The sequence below is a fragment of the Staurois parvus genome, unplaced genomic scaffold (genome assembly GCF_062004578.1).
Source record: "Staurois parvus isolate SC_StPar_1 unplaced genomic scaffold, SC_StPar_1.0 ptg000064l, whole genome shotgun sequence".
NCBI lineage: Eukaryota > Metazoa > Chordata > Amphibia > Anura > Ranidae > Staurois > Staurois parvus.
This window is the reverse complement of record NW_028317860.1, coordinates 8458344-8482570: the sequence shown is the minus strand read 5'-3', so window position 1 is coordinate 8482570 and position 24227 is coordinate 8458344. Positions and strand designations below refer to the sequence as shown.

At 42.7% G+C, this 24227-nt stretch overlaps 1 protein-coding gene across 4 annotated transcripts in view; it reads left to right on the top strand.

Annotated features, from left to right (window-relative positions):
* The window catches only part of ENOX1 (ecto-NOX disulfide-thiol exchanger 1), a 745756-nt gene that overhangs the window by 159432 nt on the left and 562097 nt on the right, over positions 1-24227 (top strand). For 3 of the 4 annotated variants that reach the window (XM_089668837.1, XM_089668835.1, XM_089668838.1), the window contains exon 2: positions 21215-21294. The gene's annotated coding sequence lies outside the window, so the exon portion shown is untranslated. Of the gene's footprint in view, positions 1-3924; positions 4044-21214; positions 21295-24227 lie in introns of those variants that run through there. The other variant, XM_089668836.1, reaches the window with a different exon arrangement.

The following is a 24227-nucleotide window of genomic DNA, read 5'->3' as shown; positions in this document are numbered from 1 at the left end:
TTGGTCTATTTGTGAGCCGAAGCCACATGTTACAGATGAAATTGGAATTTTTCCCACGGCACACCAGACAATATCTCACGGCACACTAGTGTGCCGCGGCACAGTGGTTGAAAAACGCTGGTCTAACCAGTGACACTAATACAGTGATCTGTACTAATGACACTAGCAGGACAGGGTTAACATCTGGGGCAATCAAAGGGTTGTGTGCCTAACTATGTGTAATGTGTGCAATATGTGCGGTTTAACCGTTCTCGTCTCCGTGCTTTGCAGGGATACAAAAACCAGCACATCCTTGCTGTCAGTAGAAAGCTTTGTGTTGTATACCAACACAGATCTCTCTCCTGTCACTTGCTTCTACGATCGACGGGTCCAGGCTGTGAATCATTGGCCAGGACCTACCCAGAAAAGCAGAATCACATGTGTGTGTGATTCTGTGCAACTGGCCCACACTGTAGCAGTAAAGCAAACTGTTTAAGTGAAACTACCATCTGAGATGCTTACCTAGCTCCAAAGAGGTTCCATGAGGTCCCTCACTGGCTTCTTCCAGGTGCTAGTATGTGGTCATCTTGATTGAGCAGTGTGAGAAGGTGTAACTTTCATGCATGTGCAGGAGTTCAGTTGTCCTGACACATGGGTACAGTGGGCAGAATGTATACTGAGCTGCACATGCGAAGTGCAGTGTACATTCTTAGAAAGCCTGTGAGAAAGCAGGTAGGTTTATTTTATTTCAGGAGAGACATTTCATGTCTCTTGCAATACAAAGCCTGCCTGCTCGCAATCCTGTTAGTCAAGTCTATCTAAATCAGTTACTGCATTTAACACTACTCTCTACCCAGGCTGACAATGCTGCTGTCCAAAGTCGTCACACTGCTCCTCCATCCAGAGGGGAGACACCCTAAGATAGGAAGTGTGTAACAAAAGCCAAAAAAAGAGAAAACTAATACAGCCATTACATTTAAGGATTGGATAGCTGAGATTTATTTAATATCTATCTATCTCTCAAAGTGAGAACACCCCTCACATTTTTGTAAATATTTTATTCTATCTTTTCATGCGACAACACTACAGAAATGACACTTTGCTACAATGTAAAGTAGTGAGTGTACAGCTTGTATAACAGTGTAAATGTACTGTCCCCTCAAAATAACTCAACACACGACCATTAATATATAAACCGCTGGCAGCAAAAGTGAGTACACCCCTAAGTGAAAATGTCCAAATTGGGCCCAAATTGTCAATATTTTGTGTGGCCGCCATTATTTTCCAGCACTGCCTTAACCCTCTTGGACATGGAGTTCACCAGAGCTTCACATGTTGCTACTGGAGTCCTCTTTCACTCCTCCATGACGACATCACGGAACTGGTGGATGTTAGAGACCTTTTGCTCCTCCCACCTTCCATTTGAGGATGCCCCACAGATGCTTATTAGGGTTTAGGTCTGGAGCCATGCTTGGCCAGTCCATCACCTTTACCCTCAGCTTCTTTAGCAAGGCAGTGGTTGTCTTGGAGGTGTGTTTGGGGCCGTTATCATGTTGGACTACTGTCCTGCTGCCCAGTCTCCGAAGGGAGGGGATCATGCTCTGCTTCAGTATGTCACAGTACATGTTGGCATTCATGGTTCCATTCATGGTGAGGTTGCAGGGAGTGCAAAGATGGGAGAAAACAAGGTCTAATGTATTTTTATCAGAGTGATTGGAGGAGTGTGTCCATTGTGTTAAGGCAAAAGGTGAGGTTAGGTTGAAGAGTTGGAAACTGTAGTTCCCCAGTGCCGGCAGCACTCATGCAGCCCCAGACCATGACACTCCCACCACCATGCTTGACTGTAGGCAAGACACGCTTGTCTTTGTACTCCTCACCTGGTTGCCGCCACACACGCTTGACACCATCTGAACCAAATAAGTTTATATTGGTCTCATCAGACCACAGGACATGGTTCCAGTAATCCATCTCCTTAGTCTGCTTGTCTTCAGCAAACTATTTTCAAGCTTTCTTGTGCATCATCTTTAGAAGAGACTTCCTTCTGGGACGACAGCCATGTAGACCAATTTGATGCAGTGTGCAGCGTATGGTCTGAGCACTGATAGGCTGACCCCCACCCCTTCAACCTCTGCAGCAATGCTGGCAGCACTCATACGTCTATTTCCCAAAGACAACCTCTGGATATGACGCTGAGCACATGCACTCAACTTCTTTGGTTGACCATGGCGAGGCCTGTGGAACCTGTCCTGTTAAACCACTGTGTGGTCTTGGCCACTGTGCTACAGCTCAGTTTCAGGGTCTTGGCAATCTTCTTACAGCTTAGGCCAGCAATGGGCAAACTACGGCCCGGCGGACCTTTTAATCCGGCCCGCGGAGCTAGGCTCCTCTCACAGTCTGCCCTGAAGACCGATGTAGCATGAAAATCTGTCTCCTATGAGGATCTGTCCCCCTCGATGTATCTGCGCATGTGCCGGAGATCGCCGATCGGCTGCTAATGCCTGAAACTGGCACATGCGCAGATACGTCGAGGGGGACAGATCCTCATAGGAGACAGATTTTCATGCTACACCGGAACGGCGCGGGAACACGGCGAGAGGAACGCGCGGAGCAAAGGTAAGTGAATTGACACAGGGGGGAAATAATATGGGGAATGAATTACTATATGGGGGATGAATTACTATATGGGGGATGAATTACTATGGGGGATGAATTACTATAGGGGGGATGAATTACTATAAGGGGGATGAATTACTATGGGGAATGAATTACTATGAGGGAATATTACTATACTTACTATGGATGACACATACACATCATTCATCTACTCTTGGTCCGGCCCCCGGGTCCAATATATGAACCCATTGCGGCCCTCAAGTCAAAAAGTTTGCCCACCCCTGGCTTAGGCCATCTTTATGTAGAGCTACAATTCTTTTTTTCAGATCCTCAGAGAGTTCTTTGCCATGAGGTGCCATGTTGAACTTCCAGTGACCAGTATGAGAGAGTGAGAGCGATAACACCAAATTTAACACACCTGCTCCCCATTCACACCTGAGACCTTGTAACACTGAGTCACATGACACCGGGGAGGGAAAATGGCTAATTGGGCCCAATTTGGACATTTTCACTTAGGGGTGTACTCACTTTTGTTGCCAGTGGTTTAGACATTAATGGCTGTGTGTTGAGTTATTTTGAGGGGACAGCAAATTTACACTGTTATACATGCTGTACACTCACTACTTTACATTGTAGCAAAGAGTAATTTCTTCAGTGTTGTCACATGAAAAGATAGAATCAAATATTTACAAAAATGTGAGGGGTGTACTCACTTCTGTGGGATACTGTGTGTGTGTATGTATGTATATATAGATATATCTATATAGATGATGTTAGGAAGTACTTTGGTGTAGCAAGTATTATGATTTCCTACTTTAGATTTGACAACCTGGCATTCCCTTATTTGAAGGGATTTCCTCTCACTTCCTTTTATTTCAATGAAATAGGAAGTGATAGGAAATCTCCCCAATGAAAAACTGAGGGGGGTTATAACCCTTCCTAACTCTATGTAATATGACAATGAAAAAAAAAGCCTTTATTTTATGGTGGGACATGTTCTGGACTAAATAATTTTCATAAACTACCTGGACTTTTAGGGGCATGCTAAGTCACATTGTCATACTTTTTATAGTTTATACAAATAGGAGTATAAGGTGCATAAAGTACAGGATTTGTATTGGAACTCTGCAAACTGCATTGCCCTGCTAAGAGTCTGCTAATGTGAATAGCCGGCGGCCATTTTTTAGTAGATCACGGCAGGTTTATTGCGGCAGAGTCTGTGGAAACATGTCTCCCCCTGCAGCTTCCCCGTCTCCCTGTGCGCTCGGCCTCCACTGTTCGCATGGCTGTACAGTACTGGAGCCGAAGTCGCTTTCATTCTCAGTTGGGCTTTCCGGGAATAGCTTGTATTAGGTGGACTGGGGCTGGCCGGGACTACAACTCCCATGAACACCGCGTGTTGGATTATTTCAGCCAATCACAGCGCTCACCGTTTCCTTGGCCGCATGAAGGTATGTAAATAAAATAAAGAGTTGTGGATGGGATTGGGGGTGTGTGGGGGTTGTGTGAGCGGGGTCCCGGCCGCCTGCAGAGGAGTGTGTGCAGGAAGAGGACCTGTCATGCGTGCTGTGTGAAGTTAGTGGAGGAAGTTCCATTGTATGGGGCAGGTGATGTTTGTAGAGCAGGAGGGGCGGGCAGGCTCTCCATGTGTGCGGATAGGACTTCAGTGGAAGTGTTACAATCCATGCATGTCAATGACTGTCCCCAAGACATGGCAGGTGTCGCTCTTTTACCGTCCTGAGCACTTTTATCCCTTGTGTGCTCTTTGGCTGAAATTGGAATAATAAGAGGAAGCCTTGGAGGAGTGTCACCCCCACCATACTCTCCATATGTCCTTCACCTGGGATGCTTCTTTATGGGAGAAAAACATGCCAGCCCATCCTGCCTTCTACTTCCCTTACCTGCCACTTTTCCCACCACACCCACAGTACCACCATTTATAATCTCTCATAATGGTAGGGATGAGCTCAGGCGTATTCGGATCCTAATCTGTACCCGCCAGGAAGATGTCACCTGCACTGATCTCATCCCTGGTGTCTGCTGGCTCTTCCTCATTTGTACAGCCCTGATGATGCTTTCTTGATTGCACATGTTGCAGACGTGCCACAGGTCTAAAAGAGCTCTAAAGAAGGCGATACTAAAGGTTCTTTTTTTGTGTAAAATAACAAACCTGTCATACTTATCTGCTGTGTGTAGTGTTTTGCACAGAGCAGCCTGGATCTTTCTCTTCTCAGGTCCCCTGCAGGCTCTCCTGGCTCCTCCTGTCTGTTGGGTGCCCCCTGTAGCAAACTGCTTGCTACAGGGGGCACCTGCTGCTCCGTGTGTCCATTCACACACAAAGCCATGGCTTGCCCCCACCCCTTCTCTCTCCTCATTGGCTGACTGGCTGTGATTGACAGCAGCAAGAGCCAATGGCTCCTGCTTGCTGTCTCAGCCAATAAGGAGGCAGAGACCTGGGAAAACTGAGGCTGTCATGCACATCACTGGATCAGGATGGGGCCCTGTTGCACACAGGTTTTTTACAAAGAATGCAAGAAGGTAAAAATCTTCAGCCGTTACAACCACTTTAAGCACAGCCTCATGGAAGGTGTGGTGTAGATATTCCAGGAGGCTGCAGGCAGCCACCCTTATGTTACCCTCACCGAGGCTAGACGTGGGGGCCACTAGTGATAGAAACACATACTACTTGCACTTGGGTAATTGGGAATTGCAGATGAGAAGAAAAGAAGTTGATTTCATTTGCAGAGGTCCACTTTAATTCTGTTTAAATTTTGGATAAAGCGAGGATGGCTAAAGTTCCCCATAGAAGGCTCACATTTCAGCTGATTCCTACTGAACCTCAAGATGTAGGTGGTTCTGCAAGCCCCACTGTTTTCAATAAAAGTCACATTTTCAATTTACATTTTGTCAGAGGAGCCATGTGGGAAAAGTATCAGATGCAGTTGCTGTTTGGGTATTAAAGTGGTTGTTATCCCTTAAATATAGCCAGTAAAGTGACTGGCTTCAGGTGGTACATAGAGATTAAACAGATTCTCCTACCTAAGTTGTACTTGTCTACCTGCAGTCTTCTCTTCATCTGTTCAAACGCTTATCTGAGAGTTCAGAAAAAAGGGGGTGGAGAACAGAAATGACACACTGCATAGCTTGGTGAAAAGAGCTTTGAGAGTTGCTTGGAGAAGACACACACCCCTCCACACAGCTTACAGGAACAGAGCTGAGGCTGTCAACAACAGGCTGTGTGCTGGATCTCCCTTCTCTGTCACCTTTTTTCTCTTGGTGTCAGGAAAACTTGTCAGAAGTGAATCATGCAGATGTCAGAGGAACGAGGCAACAGACAGAAATGACACTTAGTGCTCTGGATTGAGATAAGTATATACAGTCAGGTCCATAAATATTGGGACATGGACACAATTCTAACATTCTTAGCTCTATACACCACCACAATGGATTTGAAATTAAACGAACAAGATGTGCTTTAACTGCAGACTGTCCGCTTTAATTTGAGGGTATTTACATCCAAATCAGGTGAACGGTGTAGGAATTACAACAGTTTGCATATGTGCCTCCCACTTATTAAGGGACCAAAAGTAATGGGACAGAATAATAATCATAAATCAAACTTTCACTTTTTAATACTTGGTTGCAAATCCATTGCAGTCAATTACAGCCTGAAGTCTGGAACGCATAGACATCACCAGACGCTGGGTTTCATCCCTGGTGATGCTCTGCCAGGCCTCTACTGCAACTGTCTTCAGTTCCTGCTTGTTCTTGGGGCATTTTCCCTTCAGTTTTGTCTTCAGCAAGTGAAATGCATGCTCAATCGGATTCAGGTCAGGTGATTGACTTGGCCATTGCATAACATTCCACTTCTTTCCCTTAAAAAACTCTTTGGTTGCTTTTGCAGTCTGCTTTGGGTCATTGTCCACCTGCACTGTGAAGCGGCGTCCAATGAGTTCTGAAGCATTTGGCTAAATATGAGCAGATAATATTGCCTGAAACACTTCACAATTCATCCGGCTGCTTTTGTCAGCAGTCACATCATCAATAAATACAAGAGAACCAGTTCCATTGGCAGCCATACATGCCCACGCCATGACACTACCACCACCATGCTTCACTGATGAGGTGGTATGCTTAGGATCATGAGCAGTTCCTTTCCTTCTCCATACTCGTCTCTTCCCATCACTCTGGAACAAGTTGATCTTGGTCTCATCTGTCCATAGGATGTTGTTCCAGAACTGTGAAGGCTTTTTTACATGTCGTTTGGCAAACTCACACTTGAAATGAACTCTGGACCTTTTATCTGCTCATTGTAATTGGGATAATGAAGGAATAACACACACCTGGCCATGGAACAGCTGAGAAGCCAATTGTCCCATTACTTTTGGTCCCTTAAAAAATGAGAGGCACATATGCAAACTGTTGTAATTCCTACACCGTTCACCTGATTTGGATGTAAATACCCTCAAATTAAAGCGGACAGTCTGCAGTTAAAGCACATCTTGTTCGTTTCATATCAAATCCATTGTGGTGGTGTATAGAGCCAAAAATGTTAGAATTGTGTTGATGTCCCAATATTTATGGACCTGACTGTATTTAGGCCCCTTTCAGACAGAGCAGATGTGCTTTGCTCAGCAGGGGATCTGTTTGCTGATCAGAGCAGAGCTGATGACAGGTCTGTGTCCACAGTTTATGCAGAGCATACACAAACAGAGCCCACTCTGGTCTATGGCCAGTTTGTTTTAAATGGACTTGCTTTCTGTTTACACCTTAATACCTCCAATCCCATCCACTTTGGAGGTAGGTGGGTGTAAGTGGACACAAGTCCATTTACACACGCCGGTCCATAGGGATACATGGACCATCTGATCAAGTCCGCCTAAAGAACTGACAGACAGACTTGATTGGATCACTGTGTGAAAGGGGTATTTGGGGGAGAACATTTAAAATGTTCCAGGTCCTGCAGCCTCTTCCCTCGATCCCCTCCTCAGTGTAACATCAGGCAGGGTAATCCTCTCCCCACACCCGCTGTCACAGTTCAATAACAGCGTGGTCATGCTGAGCTCTGCCCACACTGCAGTGTCATTCATTAACAGTTTGTGAATGAATTGCAAGCACCATCAGCCACCGCTGCGGACAGCTTATAGTTCTGAATGAACTGCGAGGGAGCTGATGAGAACTCCATACACAAGCCCTGCAGCTTTCAAACTGACAGCCTGTAAAAAAGGTGCAAGGCAGGGATGTCCAAACTTTTGACTTTCCTGGTCCACACTGAAGAAGAGGAATTGTCTTGGGCCGCACATAAAATACACGAACAGTAAGGATAACTGATGAGCAGATCACAAGTTAACAATCACTGATCCAGATAATGTAACTATCTTCATTTTTTTTGTAATATTGTTTATTGTAAAAGAGGACAACATAAAACTAGTGCGATATTCGACACATCAATATCTTTGATGGATGTATTAGCAATTCTCAATAAATTCTTAGTGTTGCTAAACCCACAAGAGTAAAATCAGTCTGTATATGCACAAAAGCATGGTTGTTATACTCACTGGAACCTAAGGGGTTAATCCTCCACATTGTGTAAAAAGGATGTTTGATCCTCTTTTCTGATCCTCCCCTTCTTCCAGTGTCTCCTAAATATCTCCAGAAGCCCAAGGGCAAGCTGCACATGCTCAATTTGCTGTGTATTGCTAGAGTGGTTTTTCTTTTCTTGGTAGAGTGCACATGATCAGCACAAGACCAATCAGCACTGTCCAGAGGTCAGCGGTTCTGCATCCTCCTAGAGCAGAAAGAAATCTCCTCCTACTAGCTTTAACCAGTGCTTTGCTGAACACTGATAAAAGTCAGAAGACTGCTATATACTGCTGGCGAGAAAAGGTATTTAGCAGTTTGTAGTTACTAAAATAATTGCATTTCCATGTTAATTTTGCCCTTTGTGTGCTTCTTCCTTGAAAATATTTCTTACAAATATAGGTGATACTAAAAACTGATGAATAAGGCAGGATTGTGAAGAGTGGCGTATTTTTCTTTGGTAAGAACATTTATAAAACTCCAGTAAAGAGAAAAAAAATCAGCATTTTTAAGTACGTTCCCGACTTTGTGCTGGGCTCCATTCATAGCCTTCTTGTGGCCCGTGGGCCACAGGTTAGACACCTCTGCTGTAGGGCTTGTCTGCAGAAGCCAGACATTGATCACAGGTGCAATGCTTTCCAAGGTCTAGCAGGAACAAAATCGTAAATGCACAGTTTTTTTCAGCAAAAAAAATGTGTATTTATTATTTTTTCTTAAAAGGTGAACTTATCCAATAAGCAGGAATTTCTATTCTATACAAGTGTAAAGGAATACAAAAGTCACTTGAAGCAGATCATAAGGAGGTCACCTGCACCAGTCAATGTATTCTGAATGATCTCACAAGTGATGTCAAACTGATGTTTCCCAGCAAGAGATGAAACCTTTCTATGTTACAGGCTTTATTCAGCATGCTAGATATTTCTGTACAGGGTCAGTACCACTGCCAAACATTGTAACCTTCTCTTTGGTTACTGCGTGTGTGGTTTTTTGGGCTTTAAAATGAGAGGGTTAGCATAACCGCCAGGTAAATGTTTCTTTTTCTTGTCAGGAGGAGGTTAGCAATTGCAGCCTCCATTTTTCTTTCCTTATACTATCTACTGCCAATCAATTGCATTTTAGTAGTTACAATTAATTCTCTTCAAGTATGTATTCTTAAAGCTGATCTAAAAGCACACATAATTACGTTAGGTCCAACAGTCCGACGCCCACAAGGTCCCTCACCAGCATTTTCTTCCTGGGCTCTTCCAGTTGCCAGCTTTTTAGTAGTGTTTAGCGATTTTTGTTTTCTGCTGGGAATACGTTCCAAAAACTCTACAAGGCTCTGTGCACACTAGCGCTTTTTTTAAGCTCCTAAGGCTACGTTCACACTGGCGTTGTGTGCAGGCATCAGAGAGGCGTTTGGGAAGCGTTTTTACCGCTTCCCAAACGCCTCTGCCAATTCTGCACATTACAGCACATGGTGCTGTTCTAACGGGAGCGTTTGCGTCGCGGCAAAACGGACGCCTCTGGTCAAGTCAGGAGGCGTTGAAGCCTTCTATTTTAGTCTATGGTGCTGCTCCGCAAACGCCTGGCCAGCAGTTGCGGGGCGTTTGCGGAGCGGTAACACCATTCAAACTGCACTATAGGCGTTTGTGGAGCGTTTTTAACGCTCGGCAAACGCCTAGCAACCTCTGCTAAACCGTGCATGCGGCGTTTGCGGAGCGTTTGCCGAGCGTTAAACTCTCCGCAAATGCCGGACCAACGCTTGCCAAACGCTATAGGGGCGTTTGGCAAGCGTTGGTAAAACAGCCAAGTGTGAACGAGCCCTAAAAGCTATTATCAGCATATTTTTTCTGCTCCTAGAAGCTAAATAGTGTTATCCTATGGGGGTTATTTACTGAGGCTGAAGAGTGCAAAATCTAGTGCAGCACTGCACAGAAACCAGTCAGCTTCCAGGTTTTACTGTCAAAGTTTAATTGAACAAGCTGAAGTTAGAAGCTGATTGGCTCCCATGTACAGCTGCACCAGATTCTGAGTGCACCAGTTTTAGTAAATCTCCCCCTATGTGTCCATGCACACTTCTTTAGTCTAGGTTCACACCTATGCATGTTGCGTTTGGTGCATTTCTGCATTGCGGTTTGCTTTTTTTTTTAATTTTTTTTTTTCTTGTTGCTAGGTTGATTTTAAATGCAAACCCCATCAAAAACGCAGTAAAACAGCAATACATGCTTTTCTGCAGCATTCCCATTGAAGTCTATAGAACCAAAAACACAACGTTTTGCGTTCGAAAAAGTCCCTGACCCTTTCCAAAAAAATGCATCAGGTGAAAACGCGGAGATGTAAACGTGTCCCATAGTAAATCATGTTAAATGGACTGTTCTGCATCTCTGCAAAACGATGCAGAAAATTCTTAGCTGTGAACCTGGGGTTTGTCTATTTAGCATTTTTGAGCTTCAGCATCTAGGAGCAGAAAAAAGGAGCATTTTTCCAGCAGAAAAAAAATCACTAAACGCTATTAAAATGCTCTTAACAGCTTTTTCCTAGTTTTTTTTCCCCATCTCTACATGTACTGTAAAAATGCTACTAAAACGCTAATGATCCTAAACGCTACTAAAAACCACTAATATCAGCGTTTGTTATCTAGCGGTTTTTATAGTGTTTTTTTTTAGATTAACCAATTCCAGTCCAGACACTTTTACCCCCTTCTTGGCCAGGTCAATTTTCAGCTTTCAGCGCTATCACACTTTGACTGACAATTGTGCGATCATGCAACGCTGTACCCATATGAATTTTTTTAGCATTTTCTTGAGACAGATAAAATTTTATTTTGGTGGTATTTGTTCACCACTGGGATTTTATTTTTGTTGCTATATAAATGAAAAAGTCCAAAAATTTTGAAAAAAAGTAAAAAAAAAAAAAACCCAAATTCGTTTATAACCAAAAATTATAATTTTTAATTTTGGGTTTTTTTTTTCATATTTTTATTTATTTTTTTAACATACTGTCACCCTACCAGTACAGTGTCACCATAGTGACACTGTACTACTTGGGGGTGATGAAGATTTTTTTTTACACTGATTGCTTTTACACCCATAAAGGCTGTAAAAGCAATCATTTCTCCTTCTTTCTGGCTGCATTGTTGCAGCCATTGAGAAATACTGTGAGAACTGTGATTGGTCACAGCTTGTCACATGGTACAAAGCTGTTCTGAATAGCCTCGTACCATGTGACCTCTGTGATCATTCACAGATTTCACTAGTAGTAAGCAATGATGTCAGCAAGTGACATCTTGCTTACTACTATTCATGTGATCACTGATTGGCCAATCACTGATCACATTATTGGGACATCATACAGAGGTCCCGTACAGCGATCGGTGTTCGGACACAGTGGGCACCGAATTGCGGTGCCGTGCGCTTCCAGGGAGCACGCATAGGCTGAAAATGCAGGCGCCGTTTATGAACAGCAACCCACTCCTGCACTGCTCCCGTCTGGCTGTTTGTGTACATGGGCTGGACAGGAAGCTGTTAAAAAAAAAAAAAATGCTAGCGTGCGTGGAGTCTAAGTTTGTATTTACCATGGCTGTATGATCGCCATGGAAGCTTGAAATCATTGATTGTAGTAGGCGTCACTACTTTTTTTTTTTTTTAATTGTATAAAAACCAAGTACTTTATCATGGTTCATTCTCCCCTGTACTGTGTGGAAGTGCATGCATAGAACACATAACACTACTGTAGAGATTGCTGCTTGACTCCCAAGTTAGATGCACTTCTGCTTAGTGAACACAGGAGGTTGTTTGCTCAGTACGGGCATCATTCAGAGAACATTTTCCATTACCCTATAAATGCAAAATGTTCTCTGATTGGATGAGGTGGAGATTGTGATGTCACTGCCCCACCTTTCTACCTCATCCAATCAAAGAATGTTTCGTGTTTATTGCGAAAATGCAGAGTGTTCTCTGAATGTACTAAGCAAATAGTCTCTTGTGTTCATAATGCAGCAGTGCATCTGCTCAGCACTAGACCCAGAGGCTTGCAGCACTCCCCGTAGTAGCAATGCTTGCTAGAGTGATTTCCAGCTTCCACAGGGATCTTCCATGTATGACACATGCATATGCGCATTGGTCGAAGCTGAACTGATGTAACTATACAAAAATATGCATACCTAAACTTCAGATTTAAGTGTTCTTTGCTGCATCTTCAGGGGATTAGCATCTCATGCTGGGAAGAAGATGACAGTCCTGAGAGGCAAGGTGGTGCTGCCAAGCTTGGAGAGTTGACGTAGGGCAGTGTGAGAGCTGTACTCAATTCATCAAATTAGTTTTTATGTTCATGCTTATTTCTCTCTTTTTTTTGCATAGAAGATGGTTGGTCTACTTCAAGGAAGCTTTAAAAAAACGAAAAAAGGAAATGTTTTGTGGAAGAATAATTTTTTTCACAAATTGTAATCTCTTTATAGATGAGTGCTGTGTTGTGTATACAAAGGAAGTTGTTTTTTGTTTATTTGTTTTTTACCCTTTAATTTCTCAGTTTGCTCCCTCTTTCCTACCCAATGACTCTCGCCTTGTCCGTCCCAAGCATGCAGCTGCCACAGTGGGTGGGTTTCATTGCTGTCAGTCCAGTAAGCAGTGGGCAGGAGTAGGTGTGGCCAGGTGCTGATTGACATGTGACAGGCTTGGAAATCAGCATGGACAATGCTGGAATTCACAGAACCCTCCCACATGTCCTAGCCAGATTGTTGGGAATGGTATTTCAAATTTTAGGTTGCACCTTCTGTGGTCCAAGCCTTCCTATTTGCCGTGAGGTCTTCTCTCATAAGATGCTAGTGCCTCCCTTTTAGCTCCCAAAGCCTAAAAACATGTTCAGTTGACAGCAAAGCAGAAGGGATTGCATTGAGCATCTCCCACTCTATCACTTTACAGACAGATTGGAGGACATTATATTAGCAGTATTTAAAAAGGAAGTTTATGAATATTTAAAAACGGTGTATAATTGCACTTAGAGATGTATTCCATGTTTGCCTAGAGTTCTGCTTTAATGCGGTATAAAACCCAAAACCAAAAATGTAATATATTGCAGCTTACCAATCATTAGATTTGGTGGCTGCATTATTTTCCTTTTTTAGGCTTTCCCCCCTCTAATTTCACCAGGTTATTTGGCCAGTAACACACCTCCTGTATTAGGATAAAGGAGCACAGGGGGCACCTTTCGGACAGCTGCATTGTCAGTATGGGAAAAGGGAGTGTTAGATGTACTAGCAGATTTACATACACTAACATAATGAAGCTGGAATCATTAATAATCAGTTACAGCAAGGGTGTCAAACTCTATTTCTTTGCAGGCTGCATCAGCATTGTCGTTGACCCCAAAGGGCCAGTTGTATCTGTAAGACTATATAAATGTATCATGGGGTTTATTTCTCAGAGTATAAGTGCAGCAACTCAACCACACCCCACTATCACAACACACTGAACACTGGGTGTGGAGAAATTGCACTGAACAGTGGGAGGGGCAGTAAATAACAGGAGTGCGTTATGTGTGAAGTTCAGGGGTGCACTCTGTACATAGCGCACCCCTGAACTGTGCACTCTACAGAGTACAGTGTTCAGGGGTGCACTATGTACAGAGTGCAGTGTCCATGCATGCTCATCAGAATGCAGAGTTTACGGGTGTGCTATGCATAGTGTGCAGGGTGCAGGTTGTCCCAGGTTGTCCCCATCTTACTTCCACCCCCCCTCAGCTCTGACCTCTGATCACACCTCCCTTCACAGCCTTCATCCCCTCTACCCCTACCCCCCCCCCCCCCCCATCCGCCAAAAACTTTCTTGCATCTGACCTTTTTACAAATGGGGATTGCGGGGTCCCCTGTGAGTGCAGGGCAGACAGGGAACTGTGAGTGCCACAAGAGGAAAGCTATCCTTGTAGACACAACAGGATTGTGTGTATACAAGTGACAGTTGTGAGTGGAGAGCAGAGGATGAGAGCCAGAGGTGTCAGAATGGAGTTCCACCAAGTTCCGACTGAACAAAAGCCCTGGGTATGAGGGCCACATTAAAAGGCTTGTAGGGCCGGTTTTGGTCCACGGGCCTTGTGTTTGACACATGTGAGTTACAGCAACAGGTTTTTTTATCTTTTTTGGATAAAGGTTTTATGTGAATAAATAAAATTTGATCATGGTAAGCACTCCTGTCTGTGGTTAATGATTTGTCTCATCCCTTTAACTCAGGGGTCTTCAAACTTTTTAAACGGGGGGCCAGTTCACTGTCCCTCAGACCGTTGGAGGGCCGGACTATAGTTTTAAAAAAAAAAATTATGAACAAAAGCGGACACAGTACAGGAGATGACCAGAGACTGCGGACACAGTACAGGAGATGACCAGAGACTGCGGACACAGTACAGGGGATTACCAGAGTCTGCAGACACAGTACAGGAGATGACCAGAGACTGCGGACACAGTACAGGAGATGACCAGAGACTGCGGACACAGTACAGGAGATGACCAGAGACTGCGGACACAGTACAGGAGATGACCAGAGACTGCGGACACAGTACAGGGGATTACCAGAGTCTGCAGACACAGTACAGGAGATGACCAGAGACTGCGGACAAAGTACAGGAGATGACCAGAGACTGCGGACACAGCACAGGAGATGGACCAGGGACTGCGGACACAGTACAGGAGATGACCAGAGACTGCGGACACAGTACAGGAGTACACAGTACAGGAGTACACACACACACACACACACATACAAACACATGTATACACACAGACACATGTACAGAAACACATACATGTACATACAGACATATGTACATATATACACACACAGACACATGTACACACAGACACATGTACATACATGCACAAAGACACGTACTCACACAGACACATGTACACACACACACATGCATGTACATACATGCAGACACATGTACATGCATACACAGACACACACAAACGCATACACATACAAATACACACACACACATACAAATACACACACAGACACACACACAGCCATATAAAAAGTTGCAGTAGTTCGCTACCTTCACTCACAGAGCCAGGTACTGCACTCTAGGGGGAGGCAGAGAGCACAGCACACACTCCTTCCTTTGCTTTCACTTTGCTCAACTATTGAGCAGTCTGACGGCTCCCAGTGCGAGTGACAGATCACAGGAGATGACCTGAGTTCCAAGCCTGCTCAGCAAGACAGCCCTGGGGACACACTCGCCCCCATCATAATTTCCACTCGCCAATGCGAGCAGGCGAGTGGAAATTTCAAGGCCTGTGCTAGACTGCTCTGCTCTGTTTCCCAAACTTATGGGTAGGGGATTGCATGCACTGAGGAAATAGGGAGCAAGTTCATAACAGGCTCCAGCTCCTCTTGCCGTCAATTAACTTGCTAAAAGGTGGAAAAGCAGGGGAGTGGCTTGACCCTCTAGGCGTTGGGATTTCTGTTTCTGTGTATGCATACTGCCTAGGGACACTCCCCTGTAGTCACAACTGGGAGCATGCATGCAGGACTAGCGTCATGAGACCAAGCATGGAAATGGAGCCACTAGACAAAAAGCATTGTGACAGATGAATCATCACACAGCAACCACAGGCTAAGAAGGAAAAGCACACACCAAACACGTTAAGTGCTTTAAGTCCCCAAGTATACACTCACCTGCCTCTTTATTAGTCACACCTGTTCATTTGCTTGGTAACACAGATTGCTAATCAGCCAATCACATGGCAGCAACTCAATGCATTTAGTCATTTAGACGTGGTCAGGATGACTTTGTGAAGTTCAAACTGAGCATCAGAATGGGGAAGAAAGGGGATTTAAGTGACTTTGAACGTGTCATGGTTGTTGGTGCCAGATGGGCTGGTCTGAGTATTTAAAAAACTGCTGATCTACAGAGATTTTCACTCACAACCAGCTCTAGGGTTTACAGAGATTAGTCTGCAAAAGAGAAAATATCCAGTGAGTGGCAGTTGTGTGGGTGAAAATGCCATGTTGATGTCAGAGGAGAATGGGCACACTGGTTCTAGATGAGAGAAAGGCAACAGTAACTTAACCACTCATTACAACCAAGGTATGCAGAATACCATCTCTGAATGCACAACATGTCAAACCTTGAAGCAGATGGGCTACAGCCGCATAAGACCACGTCGGGTGTCACTCCTGTCATCTAAGAACAGGAAACGGAGACTAAAATTTGCACAGACTTACCAAAATTGGACAATAGAAGATTGGAAAAATGTTGATGGTCTGATGAGTCTCGATTTCAGCTGTGACATTCAGATGGTAGGGTCAGAATTTGACCTAAACAAGATGAAAGCATGGATCCAACCTGCCTTGTATCAACGGTTCAGGCTGGTGGTGGCGGTGTAATGGTGTGGGGGATATTTTCTTGGCACATTTTGGGCCCCATAGTACCAAACGAGCATCATTTAAAGGGATAGACATGGTCAGCAACAATACTTAGGTAGGCCATGGTGTTTGACTACAGTGTACCCATCTTCTGATGGCTACTTTCAGCAGGATAATGCACCATGTCACAATACCCAAATCATCTCTGGTTTCTTGAACATGACATTGAGCTCACTGTACTCCAGTGGCCTCCACAGTCACCAGATCTCAATCCAATAGAGCACCTTTGGGATGTGGTGGAACGGGAGATTCACATCATGGATGTGCAGCCGACAAATCTGCAGCAACTGCTTGATGCTATCATGTCCATATGCCACCATCTCTGAGGAAGGAATGTTTCCAACACCTTGTTGAGTCTATGTCACAAGGAATTAAAGCAGTTCTGATGGCAAAAGGAGGTCCAACCCGGTACTAGCAAGGTGTACCTAATAAAATGGCCAATGAGTGTAGATCAATGTTTGCCTTTGTAATAGTACAAAATTGAATGCAAAATTTAAAAAATGTATTATAGAAAAACTGTGATGTCCTTGCTATTTTAAAATGAATTGATAGTTGTATAAACCGATCCGTTTCCTTAATTAGTTGAACAGCATGCTAACCTTGAAGAATCAGTGTGCATGGGTGTTCATTTATGGAAAATATTTCACCATCACATGGGTGAAAGCAACTGACATTATTATTGATGTTCTGCTTATTGTACATAAAAAGTAAGGCACCCCGAGCATCTTCACACCCTCTTGCCAATGATAAAATGTAGATAAAGACATGGTTGTTCATAATAAATGCTGGAAGGGTCACCTTGTGAATACATCTGTTCCATGGTGTGCTATTAAAATGCATTGATTTTTCCATTGACTGCCTGTCTTATAATAATTATTGCTTTTGATGTTGCTTCTGTCAAAGAAGTGATTTGTTTTACACACTGTGCACCATACACCTATTTTAAACTGCAGTAAATAATACAGCCCTGCTATACATTACTAGTCTGATCAGATAGATTCCCTTACAATTCAAAGGATATGGGATATGTTGCAGAATACCATATGAGTTATTTCTGGAGAATGCAGTGCAATAGTAATATAGCATTTGAGCACTATTATTGCCCACTGTACCACACAGATACTCAGAATGAATTCTGATTGCATCTTAGCTTTCTCTTTTTATATAACTGCAAAGGTGACAAGGTCATATATGAAACCTGGGAAAAAGAATTAGCAGTAGTGATACTGTTAAAGCAAACCTGTGATCTGCCCATAGGATGCCTGACCGTTTTGCTTTAATTCCCCCATATACTCCTAGCATACTTACATTTTTTTTTTTTTTGCTAACCTGCTACTTCATTCAGTGGGGGCAGAGAACAGCATTAGTAAAAAATTTTAACTTCCCATAGATGGTGGCCAGCCTTGATGGGCCGCAGTAGCGATTGACTGGAAAAATCCAGCTCATCAGATCCTTTCTTGGCCTGAAAAGGGCTGGATAGGAGTGACCTTCTAAACTTAGAGGGGGGCCTGCAGGCCTTAGATCAGGGGTGTTAAACTCAATTTCATTGTGGGCCACATCACCATTATGGTTGCCCTCAAAGGACTGGTTGTATTAGTAAGACTAGATGTCCAGAGCACCCCCCCCCCCCCTTTACATCTGATGTCAAGAGCCCCTCACGCTTCCTTACAGGATAGCTGGAAAGCAGAAGTGCAGTGTCTGGAGGAGATCCAGAAGCGGAGTCTACTGAATGCTGAGACCAAGGGAAGCAGAGACGAAGGGGTGCTGCAACTGCACAAAGAGGTGCAGGATCTGTAGAAGTGCTGTCCTCGTTGGTGAGACAAGGTGAGGGCAGAGATGAGGGGGTGCCGCAGCTGTAAATAAGTTGCATGGGCCACATAAAATGACCAGGAGTGCCACATTTGGCCCGTGGGCCTTGTGTTTGACACGTGTCTTAGATGATTGCTGTATTCAAACATAACTATCTAGTTCAGGCAAATTTAGGCACCTTTTAGAAAAGTTTGCTATACATAAAACTTAAAATTTTTTTAACTTGAGAAAAATATGTTTGTAAATGTGATCACTTTAAAGAGGATCTTCAGTCTTTCAGTCCTGGAGAAATTTTCACTGCTGCAAAGCCTAGTAATCTTCCTACTGCCAAACTTAAAGCTGCGATTGTTAATAGCTCCAAGTCTTTTGTGAAGCTGCAGTAAGCAAGGACCTGACAGAGAACCACCTCCTCCTCCATTCTCCATCTCCTCCTCCTCCTTCATTAGGAAAAGTTGTTTTATGGTGTACATTGTATGTAACATGACCTATGAATGGGGGAGAGAATCCTTTGATTTTTATTTATTTATATTATATTTTTATTTATATAATATTAGTGTTCATTTTTTGTAGCAACAGATGTTGTACAACTATAATCTTGAAAATGACCAATATTCAATTTTATGGGTATAATTTTACTTATGTCATTATTATTCCTATACTTGATTTATATAGTGCTAACAGTTTACGCAGTGCTTTACAACATAAGGGCAGACAGTACAATTACAATACAATTTAATACAGAAATCAGAGGGCCATGCTTGTTAGAGCCTACAGTTTAAGAGGGATATGCACATACAAGCAGTAAATGGCATGTTTCTGCAGAGATACTTTTAACCCCAAGCAGTCCTACATCCACAGTTTCTCTGCTGGACTCTTGTGTCCAAAGTTGACCAGAAAGTAAAAAAGCAAGCAGAAATATTAAACCTATCTTAGAACTCTTGTGCTCACTTAAACAAAGGCCAGTGGGCCAGTGGGTGCCCCTTGGACAGTGTGGCCTTAAAGATTAGACAGATTTCTGAGATCTTTTCATTTATAACAATGCCACTTGCATCTTGTTAAACACTTCCATTTTACAGCTTGGGAGTGCTGCTGAATGTTCTCTAGGCTGAACAGTCCAGTAACCTGGGTGGAAGGAGCAGTGGAAACATTGCTTATAGAAATCATTGAGGTGTTTGGTTTTGTTTTCAGTCCTGCACTAGGAAAATGGCAGACACAGCCTACCTGGTTGCAAATTACAGGGGTTAGACAAAAAAAATGGAAACCCTGCCCGTGAAGACCGAGATTGAGCTCTGCAATCACTTTAGCAGCAGTTGTTTTCTTATTCTGGGTCACAATCCTACGCAATGTCCTTTTATCTCTTTTGGTCAGTTGACCATGAAGCTTATGCTTATCAGACCACGTTTTCCTGGAAACTGTATATTCCCTCATAACCTTTGATACTATACCTCAAGACACGCCAATTAAATTGGCAACGTCAAGCACAGAGGCACCAGCTAAGTAGGCATCAACAATTTGCCCTCTTTGAAGCTCAGTACGCTCTGATACAACTTTGTATTACTAGCAGTACACACCATGATTGACAAAATTGATGCTTCCCACCTGTTAGCTAGGTGTCTCATCACACAGCGGAAGCAAAAGAATGTTACATCACTTCCTCGTTCAACGCGAAACATGTCATAACTTTCACACCTGCAAATCATGCAGCATTTTCATTTTTTTTTTGTCCACCCCTGTATACTAATACAAATTAGTTTTCAGAAATAACCATAGCTAATCCTTCTTTTTTGGTTGTTTAATGAAGTCACATGCAACTCCTTAATCACTGAAGTAAAGCCGGGTATACATGTATGGAAAGTCAGCTGGGTTTGGGAGGAACCGGACGACCTTTAGTATGTGTGCTCTTCTCTGTTCAACAGAAGCTGGTCTAACAACTGGCTTCTGGCCAACGGTCACTTTTCTAGCGCTTGTAGCCAATGATTCCATATCCTGTCAGAAATACAGTAGCACAATAGGAGAGATCCTTGCATCAACATCGCTTGTGTTGATGTAGGGATCTGTCAGTTTTTTTTCCACCTGCAGGTTATAAATACATAGCGTAAAGAGGGACTGCACTCTCTCAATCAACATTCATTGTAAATAGATAGGACAGTGTATTATAGTTGCTTGTATTAAACATTTTTTCACATGTCTTCAGTTACTCCCTGGTTTCCAGGCTTGGCAAATGATGTCATAGATCCCTGGAGTCTTTAGCAGGGGAGGAGGGGTTTTCTGAGCTAAGCACACCCTCCTGCATGTATGCCTGCGCTAAAGGCAAATGGATTCCAGGAAGTAAATGCTACATGAATCATCTGCCCTTACTTCAGATGGCCACAGCCAGAAATGCTAGGGGGTGTTTTTCTAAGTGATGTATCCACAAAATAAAGCTCGGAGACATGGATGGATGAGGGGGGTTGGTTTGAATAATAAAAATTAATTAAATAGCATTTTTGGTTTGTGGTGCTCAGATACAGTGTATTCCTACGACAAGTGAAATTTTTGTCCACATTTATTGTATTTTATAGCTAATGAGGGATTACAACCTCTGATCTGGATTCCTATTGGGGCTGCCTCCCTTCACTTCTGACCCAGAGATAGTAGTCAGCTGGGCAGGAATCGAGGACACAGATAAAATACGCAGAGGTTCTCATCCATTCAAATCCATTCACATTTGACTACCAATTTGATTTTGTTTTTTTTTGATGTACCCCATTCTGCATGCATTAACTTTTTGTTTAACGCTTTGAGATGTGTTATTTCCTTACAGTCAAATAATCTGCTGTTGTTATTACCAGGTTTCCTGCTGTGTCCCAGATCTGTGCAGGAAGAATCCTCACAACAGTTGTCTACTGCAAAACAAGACATACTTGAAAAGGTACCGTAACTTCTGCTTCATAAAGATGTATATTAATACACTTCTCTACTCTAGTGTATTATTGATTATGTCCTCAAGAAAGTTTTGTTTGGTCACATAAGACTTCATACAGCATGTGATCTCCATACTAGTTGAGAGTATCTGTGGAATATAAGCTACTTCTCTGGCAGAGTCTAGCATGTTGTCATCCATATCTTCTTTTTATGTAAGCATTATTAAACATTAATCAATTTGCAGATCTTTGTTTGGAGGCCTGCCTCATGCCGAGCTTGTGTACCATAATAATTCAGGAATGGGAGGTTGTAAGAATCTGAAACTTCCCTCTTAAATTTTAATTGCACAGCCTTACCTTCCAAGAATAGCTGTATGTTCTGTAAGTCATAAGCATTTGATTTATGTGGGAGGCAAAATAGGATTTTTTTTTACAGAAAAACAGGAATTTCAAGATTTTCTCTTTTGGGAGTTTAAACATCCTGGTGACACCCCCTTTAAAGTGTTACTAAATCCACACCAGTAAAATCAGTCTGTATATGCAGTAAAGCATGCTTATTATACTCACTGTGGAACCTAAGGGGTTAATCCTCCACATTGTGTAAAAAGACTGTTTGACCCTGTCTTCTCTGATCCTCCCCTTCTTTTGCTGTCCCCAATCCATCTGCCATAGTACAGAGCAGCAGTGGCAAGTCTGCACATGCTCTGTTTGGTGTATTGCTAGAGAGGTTTTTTTTTTTTCTAGGAGTGTGCTTGTGATCAGCACAGGGCCAATCAACGTTGTCCAGACAGAGGGTCAGGGGTCATGCAGCCTCATAGAACAGTCAGAGGAGAATGAGAACTCCTCCTACAAGATTAACCAATGCTCAGCTAGACACTGATAGAAGTCACAAGACTGCTCTTAACTGCTGATGGAAAAGGGTATTTTGCAGTTTATGTTTACTAAAAATAATTGCATTTCCATGTTCTGTGTACTGTGGAAGACCAGAGAGTAAATGCAAGGTCCTGGGTTTAGTAACACTTTAAAGAAAATGTAAATCCAACATTTCTTAGTGCTGCACCATGTACTTGTATGAAAAAATATCCTATTCTGTGATATTGCTTCTTTTGTGTAAAATCCCTGGTGTTCCTGCCAGTCTCTCCTGCTTTCTTATTAAAAACTGATTACACTAGCTATGTTGGGAACTCGATCTGCTCTCTTTCAATGATCAGACTGTTCCTGACCCCCCCCCCCCCACAGCCATTCACTGGGAAGATCAGTCTACTGCTGTTTTTCCTTCCCCAGTTTTTATGCAGCTGAGAATAAAGGGAATGTTCCCAAAAAAGAGGGGAAAAAAGTATTTATAATGCTTTTTTTTATCTACACATATGTTTTGCCTTTCATTTCGATTTTAAACTGAATGGGTTGTTTTCACTTTAATGAAAAAAATCTTTCAAGAAAAGGGGGATCAACACACTCTGTATCCAGATTGTGCAGGGCATACACAGCAATATTGTGACGTGAAATAACAGTTAGTAATCGATCACTTTTAGCTTTTGTGACTAAGGAACTCAGAGTGCAGTTTACCATCTGCTACTATATATAAATATAATGTCTTTATGAATAAGTTAGACCCCCATAGTGTAATAGTGCCATCTACTGTATTTCTCATTTGCAAAAAAAGTGGCTGATTGTTGTAGTTCATTTAATCTAGCAAGTTCAGTGTAGAGTAGATTGTAGAAATCCCAGTTACTGTTTACCTTTACCAAGAGCTTTTAAACGTTCTTGGATGAGTTTCAAAATAAGGTATAGCAATGCAGGTAATACAACTATACCACGCACGCACGCACGCACGCACGCACGCACGCACGCACGCACGCACGCACGCACGCACGCACACACACACACACACACACACACACACACACACACACACACTGTTTGCCCCCTCACAAAGAAATGATCAGTCTAAAAATCGAATGGTAGGTGTATTGTAACACTGAGAGACAGAATAGCAACAACAAAGTCAAAAGAAATGCATGTCTAACAAATGATGCACTGATATACATATACACTATATTGCCATACGTTTTGGTACACCCCTCCATATCATTGGATTCAGGTGTTCCAATCCCCTCCATGGCCACTGGTGCATGAAATCAAGCACCTAGGCATGCAGACTGCTTCTACAAACATTTGTGAAAGAATGGGTCGCTCTCAGGAGCTCAGTGAATTCAAGCGTGGTACCATGATAGGTTGCCACCTGTGCAATAAGTCCATCTGTGAAATTTCCTTGCTACTAAATATTCCATGAATCAATCAATAGTACCTCCACACACTTTACTAACTGATGAATGCTTACTCCCAAAACCCCTTAAAAAAAAGTAATACTTTCACCCTTGAAAGTTAAATCAATATAACCAACCTTCTCTTTTGCATATATAAATCACTCTCATCCCAATACCAACAAAATCAAAATTTAAATCATCACACATAAATAAAAAACAAAATAAATAAATCAAATCAAATAAATGTCCCAAAAATTGTGTCCAAAATATATCCTCTGATAAAGTGTCTTTCCAAAGTCCAATCAAATTCAAAATGTCACTCTTTCATGATCCAGTGTGGAATTCCAATTGTCTTATCATTCTCCGTAAACCTCAAACAAATAAACTTATAATAGTGTATTACCTTCTATAAAATTAAATCTCTGCAAATAAAGGTACACCAAACTTCATAAACACAGGTGTGAGCAAACAAGTGTATCATGTAAACAGCATATCGTGTCCACTCTAATCACACGTGAATACCACAAAAAAAAAAAAAAAAAAAATATATATATATATATAAATACACGTGTGTGTGTGTGTGTGTGTATATATATATATATATATATATATATATATATATCCACCCAATCAATAATAGTGAACACTCCAACTCAAATGGTGAATAATCCATG